Raw genomic sequence first — 11,064 nt, forward strand, 5'->3', positions numbered from 1 at the left:
TTTTTTTTCTGGGACTCCAAACACATGTATTCTAAGCTCCTGAATATTTCTTTCAAAGGTTGTTAAGACTCTATTCTTTTCTTTTCACCTTTTTTCTCTCTCTGTTTCACTTCAGATAATTTCTATTGACTTGTCTTGAAATCCACTCATCCTCTTTTCTATTCTGTCAAATCTGCATTAATCTCATCCAACAGAATTTTTATTTTGGATATTTTATTTTTTAGTGTTAGCATTTCCATTGATTCTGTTTTACAGTTTTCATATATCTTTTGAAATTCCTCTTCACCTCACCCACTATGTCATCTTTCCCTACAGACTCAACATATTCATCACAATTATTTTAAAGTTTTTGCTAAAACTGACATCTGGATCATCTCTAGGTCTGTTTCTATTTACTGTTTTTTTTCTTGACTTTGGGTCCCATTTTCCTGTTTCTTCTCATATCAAATAATATACATTTTTTATTACATCTAGGACATTGAGGATGATATGTTATAGGGCTCTGGATACCATTATCTTCCTTAGAAGAGTATTGATTCTTGTTCTAGTAAGCAGTTAAATTACTGGCAGATAACTCTGATCTTGTGGAAGCTTAATTTTACGTTTTGTTAAGGTAGGTCTTTTCAGTTTTTCCTTTATCCTAAGGAGCAGTCTTTAGTCCTTGTACATAGTCCTTACTCCCAGAGTTTGACCCTTCTCACATTTTAACAAAAAGCCTAAGGTATTGTCAAGCTCTTTTACCTTGGCAGAACTTGAACTCTAAATCATGTATCCACAGCACTGGGGAGTTGCTGTAATATCTGCTTAGTAAGATTGCTAGTGTTTTCTTCTGGGATTCCTTGGAGTCTTGCCCTATGTCTTCACAGTCAGCTAAGGATTTGAAAAAAGATCTGCAGATTTGGGAGCTCCCTCTTACATGACTTCCTCTTTTCCTGGATATCCCCCCTTAACTTTCAGCCATTCTAGCAGCCCTCAACTCCAACATCTGTCTCCTCAGTTCATTAGTAATTCTGTATGAGCTCTATTCCCATACATTGAACAGACTAGGGAGTGCCCTCAGGGGAAAGACAGGGAACTGTGAGTCTTACCTAGGGTGTTTGCTTCTTTCTTAGATTGTAGCCCCCCCAGTTTCTGCCTGCTTTTAGTCACTCTACTATGCCTTCAAGTAATTATTTTTTTGTATTTTACCAAGAATGTAAAATTGTTGTCACTAGGAAGGTTAGTCTGATATAAGGTCCTCTGCCATTATCTGAAACCAGAAATCTCTTGAAATATTTTTATCATACAAATTGAGCAACATCCTAGTCAGTTCTCCATATATTTCATCACTTAAACTCAGTCCTCCTGATTTCTGTCATTTATTTGGTGAGTATCCCAGTAGCCTTCCTGGTAAATCCATTTTGGTTTGAATCAGCCAGAGCAAGTTGTTTACAAGGGCTGAGACTAATACTTAGGGTTTGTATTGACCTGTATGTTGCTCAAATCTTGACTACACTGAGAAGCTTCAAAGACCTCTCCACAGTCACTGGCTATGCATGGCTCTCCCTGAAAGTAGCACCTCAGATCACTGCCACCTTTAATACTTTTTTTGAATTTTATTTTATTTTTTATACAGCAGGTTCTTATTAGTTATCTATTTTACATATATTAGTGTATATATGTCAATCCCAATCTCTCCCAGTTCATCCCACCACCACCCCCACTTTCCCCCCTTGGTGTCCATGTTTGTTCTCTACATCTGTGTCTCTATAATATTTTTTAATTTTTAATTAAAATTTTGACTTAAAATATTTTAGTTTTATAATGATCATATTTTTGCACTTGGATAAGTAGATTCCTTCTTAATACTATTAAGTCATTTTACCACCTGGTTCGGATCAGCTGCTCTAGCCCCTTCACTCTGTACCCTTATTAGAATTATTCTCCTTTTCATCAATTCTAAGGGTCTAAAACATTCTCACCAAACCATTTGCCTTGCTCTCCACCAATGCATACGCCCACACACAGACACACATCTTCCTTAGCCAGTAAAGGCAGATGTTCCAAACTCTCACATCCTTTCCTCCCAGTGACAGGCAGAGAAGAATTCCAATTAGTAAAGGAGAAAAAGACATATATTTGGAACATGGTGTAAGACACCAGAGGCAGAAGTCAGGAGAGAAAGAAAATTGTGAAAGCAAGGATGCTGATCTAGGGAATTTCAAGAAGTCCTCACGAGCTCATTTGATTGTGCACTGTCCAGTCATTTTCAGAATTCCAAACAAAGTGCCGCACTTGTTAATGAGTATGTTAATGACCCTTTAATTTACTCAGTGAAGACCAATTCATAAAACATTTATGCTCCATTATGTAGAATTTTCTCTGTCCCTTTGAGGTGAATCTTTCTCTCCTCAGAGAAACTAAGAATGGGAATGGGCAAAGTCTCTTTAAAACTGGGTTCCTGGATCACTCTTCCTGCTAAAGTGAAGAAGGCATGAAAAGAAGGAGAATGGAATTTGGTAGCAGACAGACACAAAATTAAGTCTCTACTCGGCTTCTCACTAGTTCTGTGGTCTTGGGCAAGTCAATTATGAATAACAATAGTTAATACAAATAGAACATTAGGAACTGTGTATTACTAAAATACGTTAAAAGTTTTATTTCATTTAATCCTTATAAATTCCTATTGAGGTAGGTACTATTATGATTCCTATTTCACAGAAATAGGAGAAAGCATCATGACAACATGCTATCTGAGTCTTGCCATAGTGCACAGCTTTTATTCATGGTGTTTGATGTTTGGTTTCATGAATGCTGTGCATCAGATGAAAGAAGCAGCAGGACTGCAGTCTCACTGTTTGGTTGGGTATATCTCCTGGCTGTGTCAATTTCAGCTTTGTGGCTTTCAAGTTTGGGTCCTGAACCTTCTAGGAATTCTGAAAATTGTTAGTATACTGTATTCGTTTTCTATTGCTGTGTAACACATTGCCATGAACTTAGTAGTTTAAAACAGCACACATATATGGAATCTAAAAAAAAAAATGGTTCTGAAGAACCTAGGGGCAGGACAGGAATAAAGAGGCAGACATAGAGAATGGACTGCAGGACACAGGGAGGGGGAAGGGTAAGCTGGGACGAAGAGCGAGAGTGGCACTGACACATATACACTACCAAATGTAAAACAGATAGCTAGTGGGAAGCAGCTGCATAGCACAGGGAGATCAGCTCGGTGCTCTGTGACCACCTAGAGGGGTGGGATAGGGAGGGTGGGAGGGAGACACAAGAGGGAGGGGATATGGGGATATGTATACATATAGCTGATTCACTTTGTTATACAGCAGAAACTAACACAACAATATAAAGCAATTATACTTCAATAAAGATGTTTAAAAAAAAACAGCACACGTTAATTATTTTATAATCTCCATGCATCAAGAGTCCAGCACCTTTTAGCTAGGTCCTCTGCTCAGGACCTCATGGAAATCAAGATGTCAGCAGCTGTGTCCCTTCAGGAGGCCCAGCTAGGGAAAGATCTAATTCCAAACTCTCTCAGGTTATTGGCAAAATTTATTTCCCCATGGCCACGTGATTACAGTCCCTATTTTTCTGTCAGCTGGGAGCTACTACCAGCTCCTAGAGACTGCTTTTGGGTCCTTGCCACATGGTCCTCTCTACAATATGGCAGTTTACTCCTTCAGGGCCAGTAGAAAGGCATCTGCTTTTCTTCTCATAACTTTTAAAAGATAACCTGATTAGGTCAGGCCCACCCAGAAAAGTCTCACTTTTGATTGATTCACAGTCAGCTGATCAGGGATGTTAATTACAGCAGCAAAATCCATTCTGCCATATAATAAGCATAATCACATGAGTAATATCCTGTCATAATCAAAGTTTCTTCTCACATTCAAAGAAAGGGGATTAGACAAGGCATGTACTCCAAGGGGAGACAATCTTGGAGACCATCTTAGAATTCTTCCTACCACAGTGCCATAGACTAAATGTCTGTGTCCCCCAAAATTCATATGTTGAAACCTAATCTCCAGTGTGATGGTATTAGGAGGCGGGGCTTTGGAGAGGCGATTAGGCCATGAGGGTAGTGCCATCATGAATGGGATTAGTGCCCTTATAAAGGACACCCCACCCCAGAGAGCTCCCTTGCTCTTTCTACCATATGAGGACATGTGAGAAGACATCTATGAACCAGAAAACAGGTCTAACCAGACACTGAATCTGCAGGTTCCTTAATCTTGCACTTTCCAGCCTCCAGAACTATGAGAAACAAATTTCTATTGTTTATAAGCCACCCAGTCTATGGTACTTTTGTTACAGCAGCCCAAACAAACTAAGTCACACATATATACTATTTTAATTCTCTTCCTTCTTAAACTGGGCAAAATGGATTCTGTCATCTGCAGGTGAACCCTAAGCAAAACAGTAAATAATATAAAGAGCAATAAATCTTTGAAGAAATTAGAATACAGGATTAACAGGCTGTCTACCCTGATGGGGTAAGGATACAGTTATCAATAAAAGATGTGATATTGCTAGTTTATAACACTTAGAGACAAAATGATTTCTTAAATTTTGCTGTGTTGACCTGAAATGAAGAGCACGGAATGAAGACTTTGGTGGTCAGAGTGGCAGCTACGATAGAACATTATTAGAGCCTTGAGGAATACAAGGACTGTGTAGACTAGGACTTATAACTGCAATGGTAAGCTTAGAGAATAAAACTTAAAAAGCTTAGAGAATAAAACTTTAAATAAAACTTAAAATAAAACTTAAAATGGTCAGAGAACCAGAGTTTCTATGACTACCGAGAAAGAATGACTCTCTTATCTCTAGCAGGGCTGATGTAACTAAGATCAAACTCAGAGTCTGCCTGTAGCTTGTTTAATTATACATTGGAGCTTGAACTCAAAACCCTATCATGTCTTTTGAAAGGGCAGTTGTTAGAATAGAGTAAGATCTCAAGAACTGGAAAAGTTATATTCTGGAGGATCCATATGACTCTGAGTACTCCAAGCCCAAAGCCCACTGAGCTTCCTTCCCTGTGTCACCAGGCTGGCTCTACCTCATATAAAGACCCTGTAATGACCTCACCTGGCATAGTTACATTGTAAGAATTCCCCCTGTCACCTAAATCTATCCTCTCATTGCCTCCAGATCTATAGTGAGGGTCAAATGACAGTAATCTCCAAGAGGCCAATTACAAAGTTGTACCTGGCAGAAGATGGCCAACATACCAAAAGAAATGTAGGAGTTTGCCATTTATATTGTCCAAAGTATGGGAAGAGACTTCTGGTTCTGGGTAAGATGGAGTGAGCACACTTTACTATGTACCTCCAAGTTAATAACGCTATAAAACCTGGACAGAATTCATGGAGCTATTTGAGGTTTCTGAAAGATAAATAGTAGAAGGTGGGGAAAACTTAAAGTATCAATGAACTGGTGGTGAGTGTTCTTTTTTTTTTCTATGATATCTCCCAGCCTGGACTCAAGAAAGTCAGAAATCTGAAAGTGGGCACCAAACATGACAGAGAATGCTCAGGAGGAACCCTCTAGTTCTGGCTCCAGGAGCAAGAAAGGGAACTCCTAACGCTCAGGGAAAGTGAGAAAGTCCTCCATTTTTCTTTCTTTCTTTTATTTCCTCCTCTCCATTCTCTTATGCTCCAACCCCCAGGCAATCTCATGGGGATAGAACAGGAAGTAACAGTGGGGAGCCTACAGATCCTTAAATTCTGAGGAAGGGAAAACTTCATCTTCAACTGGAGGGCCCGTGGTCCCAAGAGGTGGAGGCAAACCCCACAGCTTTTTTGTCTCTCTTATTCTTCCTGTCACTTGGTACCAGATGCAGGCATAGCTGTGGGAAATTTAAGACAGAGTGGCAGTATCTATGGCCTCAGTGTTCTGGCTAGAGAACAAAAAAGAGAAGCACCTGGAAAATCCCAGAAAGATTACAGAGAGGGAAAATCTAGGAAAGCGATCCCATAAAGTAGTTTATAAACTCTGAACTCACCCCTGAGCTGCACATGTATGGATCTGGCCCTAACCAGTATACCAAAGACTGAGAATTGGACTACAACATAGACCACCATTCAGGCCCCAGACTGGTCACCAGGTGGCAGACCAGGTTGAGACACATTCAATTAGCACAACAGACTATGAAGACCCACCTGGCACTGAAAACAACAACCCACAAAAGGCTAGTTGGAATGTGCAGTCTGAACCTAACTGAGTCGATTGCTTGCCATAACAAAATATCAGCATTCTCCCTACGATTTAAGTAAGACCTAGAGTCTCCTAAAGTAATATTTTAAATGTTCAGGATATAATTTTTAAAATTACTCAGTATTAGAAGAACCCCCAAAATTTCAACTCACATGGGAAAAGACAACCAACAGATGTCAATGTTGAAATGTCACTAATGTGGGAAATATCAGACAAAGACTTTAAAGCAGTTATTTAAAAAATGCTTAAGAAGTAAGGATCAATTAAAAGGAAAATAAAGATAGAAAGTCTCTGCCAAATAGAACCTATAAAGAAGAATCAGATTTCTTTAAAAAAGAGAACAAGATAAAAATTTTAGAACTGAAAAGCACAATTCCACAAATTAAAAACTCACTGGATGGTCCAATAGCAGAATTGGAAGACTCACCAGATAAAGATATCAATTCTCACCAAATTGATCTATAGTTTAATACAATTCCATTCAAAATCCTAGCAGGAATTCTTATAGATATAGACAAGTTAATTCTAACATTTACCTGGAAGGCAAAGGAATTAGAATATCCAAAACAATTTTGGAAAACAAGAAAAAAGTTGTAGGAATCATACTACCCAATAGGAAGATCTACTGTAAAGCTAGGGTAATGAAGACAGTATAGTATTGGCAAAAGGATAGGTAGATAGGTCAATGGAACAGAACTGGGAGAGTAGAAATCAACACATATTTAGGGACAACTGATTTTGACCAAAGGTGCAAAACCAGTTCAGTGAAGAAAGTATCTCATTTAACAAATTTACTACAATAACTGGACATTCATGCTCAAAAAAATATTAACCTCATTCTAAACCTCACAACTTATTTTCTTTAATGGATCAGAGATCTAAATGTAAAACTTAACAGTATAAAACTTTTAGGAGAAAACATAGGAAAAAAATCTTTGTGGTCTGGGTTACACAAAGGTTTCAAAGATCTATACCAAAAGCATGATCTGTAAAGAAAAACTGACTTCATCTAAATTACAAACTTTTGCTCTTTGAAAGGCATTGTTATGACAGTGAAAATGCAAGCTACAGACTGGGAGATATGTGAAATCACGTATCTGACAAAGGACTTCTGTCCAGAATGTATTTTTTAAAAACTCAACAGTAAGAAACCAGACAACTCAATTTTAAAATGGGCCAAACACCTGGACAAAGAGGATAGATGGATGACAAATACGCACATGAAAAGATGTACATCACTAGCCATTAAGGAAACACAAATTAAAACATACCTATTAGGATGGCTAACATAAAATAGAAAACTGACAATACCAAGAATGGTGAGGAACTGAAATTCTTATACATTGTTGGCAGAAATGCAAAATAACATATTCACTCTAGAAAACAGTCTGGCATTTTCTTATGAAGTTAAACCGATACCTACCATATGACCCAGCAATCCTACTCCTCACGTATTTACCCTAAAGAAATGAAAACTTACATTCACACAAAAACCTATACATGAATGTTTACAGGAGCTCTAATCATAATTGCCAAAACCTAGGTATAACCTTCAAAAGGTGAGAGAGTGAACAAACTGTGGTATATCCATACAATGGAAAATTCATCAGTAAAAAGGAACAGACTGTTGATACACACAACAATGTGGGTGAGTCTCAAATGCATTATGATAAATGAAAGAAGCTAGTCTTGAAAGGCTACATACTACATGATTCCACTTATATGACATTCTCAAAAAGACATAACTACAGTGAGGGAGAACAGATTAATGGTTTCCAGAAGTTACGTGTGGGGGACGACAAAGGGGTAGCACAAGGAATATTCTGGGGGTGAGGGAATTATTCTGTAACTTGATTGTGGTGGTAATCACATGAATCTATATGTGTGTTAGAGCTCATCGAATTATATGCCCAAAAAAGAGTCGATTTTACTGTATGTTAATATAAAACTTTAAAAAAATTATGAGGAATATGTGTGGGAATGAAGGGGGTCTCATGGACCTAGAATAGGGAGAGAGGGACATAATTTTAGATCAGGTCAAATTTTCTATGTGTGAACATCTACAAGAGATTCTGGATGCAAAATATTGACTCAAGCTACTGGGAAGGATTCCATTTATTTTCTTGGTTGATGGACTAAAACTAGAGTCAACAGGAACCTACATGAATTTGAGATGCCAGAAAGAACTTGATATAATACAGAGGAAAGAATCCAAAAATCTGGGGAGATAAGAGTATAAGATTTATCATGTGTTCACAACTCCCACCCCAAAAATAACCCACAAGACAGTTCAGAAGATAATCTCTTCATCATAGTATTGAGAAATACATTGACGATGAAGAGCACCAATACCCTTTAAAAATCACATTAGGTAAAATCACACTAACTACTGTGGGTAGAGTATAAAAGTAGGAAATGTTGCCATTATAAAGAGCTCCTTGATTTAAGTGACAAAGATGGAAACAGGATGACAAAGGTCAAGTAGATGTACTCAAATACCAGAGAAAAGGGAGATGCAGTTACCATAATAGGTAGCAGAGCCAGAGTAACAAACAAAATGGTTTTACCTACAGGGTTTTACCTATAGGGATCTTTGGAGATAATTAGGCCTCTATGACTTAAATAAATGTGTTACCCCCTAAGGTTTTACTCAATGTGCATAACAACAACAACAAAAATCCAGCTAGACTTAGTAAGCAGAGAAGATTGATTTGAGCCACTATTATAGAAACTCACTACTTCTCACCCAGTTCCCAGCCCTAAATCAGTTCAAAGAGCCAGACCTTTCTGATTGGAAAGGAGATGGGGTACCCTTAAAAAAGAATTATGTAGTAACATTATAAGCACGTGCCATAACACTTTCACCTGACTGTTACCAAAAGGACACAAATTATGTTTCAGGATCACTGTACCCTAGTAGGGTGGGGGAAAGGAATTCCTAGAACTCTGAGGGACTACTTGACCCTGGCTCGGAGCTAACACTAATCACTGGTAACACAGAATATCACCATGGTCCACTGCTAGGGTAGAAGCCAGTGGAAGTAAAGGTTATTGGAGTTGGATATGAGTCCCGCCATGGTTATTTCATCAGTTCATGGTTGTATAGCCCATAAGACTGCCAGTTTTGTGGGGGATACAAGCAAGAGAAGGCTCTGCCACGCCCTGGATGTTGTGCAAAGCTCTGCCACTTGGACTTCATGACGTGGTAGATTTGTGGCTGATTGAGAGCCTTGTAGAGCCTACGGCCAGCCCCAATATGAGCACCACAGATGAGCCATCTGGGGCTTTGAAACAAAGCCCTGCCCTTTGAGTGGGCAGATGTTCTCTTGACTGTTTGCGGTATGGGCTACACAGCTTCCAGGTGTTCTTGCTAGCCCTTTTGGTCAGGCAGGGCCAGGCTGCTTTTACCCTGGCCGGACTGCACCACCGACTTGGTTCTGCAGATGAGCAAAGTGCTGGTTGGGCTACTGTTTGTGATCTGCAGGGAAGAACTCGGTCTGCCTCGATCCAAGTGCTAGTTGTTACAAGCCCATACCCCATTCTCCATCACAACCAGAATCCCACTGATGGAGCCCCACAGATTCCCCTGCAAACCCCAGGGGGCCAGACCAGAATGGGGACTCCCAAGAAGTGACCCACAGTGTTGGGGGAGCTGTAAGTGCCCCTTGGGCTCTCTTTTCCCACTGAAGGATCCATAGGCTCTGGGGAAACCTCACCATATGGTTCTAAGATTCTCTCGTTGGTGTCTTGTCCATGAATAGCTGCTAGTTGCTTTTCTTGTGAGCATGAGTGAAATCAAGAACTACTATGTCGTCATCTTGGTGATGTCACCTCAACAGTTCATAGCTTGTTATTGGCCCTGGAGGAGACAAAAATGTCAAACAATGGGAAAACTGGTAGCCTTGAAATTAAGTTGCCCATCTCTAACTAGGGGTGGTTAGCCAGCATTACGATGTATCCAAAAACACTTCATGATCAGATGGAAGTGGTACGTAATGTATAAACTTAGCTGATCCAATAGATACAAGAAAATTGCATGACTCATATTTCCAAGATGTCTACTCCCTCCACATTTCCATACCTCCTTCAACCTATGCCTAGAGCCTTTAGAGGTGTTCCACATGACCAGCTGACTGAAAAGGTAAAAAGTAGAGCCCCATTTTCAGGTAGTTCTGCACAATATGCAGGCTTTAGACGAAAATGGACTATAAGCCCACATAGAGATAGTCCTAAAGAACAGTAAGGAAAACAAATCTCTCCCAGGGGGCACACCTTTAAGAGTATATCTCATGTTCCACTTTATATGGAAAGAGAGATGCCCTGGGTTGTGGATCTTCTAGGTTTCACAGGCAGTGGCTAAGGGTTTGATCAGACTTGAAGATAACTAGATTGGAGGATTGGTGACAAGGACTATTGGAGAAGAGGCACGTGAATGGACCTCTCAGAATGGACAGAGTGTGGAAATACTTTGTGGTTTCTACTGAGGAGGAAGCTCACAATAAACAGGTTATTAAATAACCTCACAAAATGTAGCCCTACAAAATGTAGTCTATTCTTCAAGGGTTTTTTTTCATTTTCAGAATTTTTTTATACATGTTTATTGAGTATAATTGCTTCACAATGCTGTGTTAGTTTCTGTTGTACAACAAAGTGAATCATCCATATGCATATATATATCCCCATATCCCCTCCTTCTTGAGTCTCCCTCCCACCTTCCCTATCCCACCCCTCTAGGTGGTCACAGAGCACCCAGCTGATCTCCCTGTGCTATGCGGCTGCTTCCCATTAGCTATCTGTTTTACATTTGGTAGTGTATATGTGTCGATGCTTCACGCACTTTGCCCCAGCTTCCCC

The 11,064-nt window shown here is 39.5% G+C and overlaps 1 long non-coding RNA gene across 1 annotated transcript in view; it reads right to left on the bottom strand.

Annotated features, from left to right (window-relative positions):
- The window catches only part of LOC109551835 (uncharacterized), a 112,342-nt gene extending 102,277 nt beyond the window's left edge, over positions 1-10,065 (bottom strand). The window contains exon 1 of the long non-coding RNA XR_004525291.2: positions 9,927-10,065. This is a non-coding gene — a long non-coding RNA (uncharacterized lncRNA). The remainder of the gene's footprint in view (positions 1-9,926) is intronic.
- Positions 10,066-11,064: the final 999 nt, after the last annotated feature.

The sequence above is a fragment of the Tursiops truncatus genome, chromosome 2 (genome assembly GCF_011762595.2).
Source record: "Tursiops truncatus isolate mTurTru1 chromosome 2, mTurTru1.mat.Y, whole genome shotgun sequence".
Classification (NCBI taxonomy): domain Eukaryota; kingdom Metazoa; phylum Chordata; class Mammalia; order Artiodactyla; family Delphinidae; genus Tursiops; species Tursiops truncatus.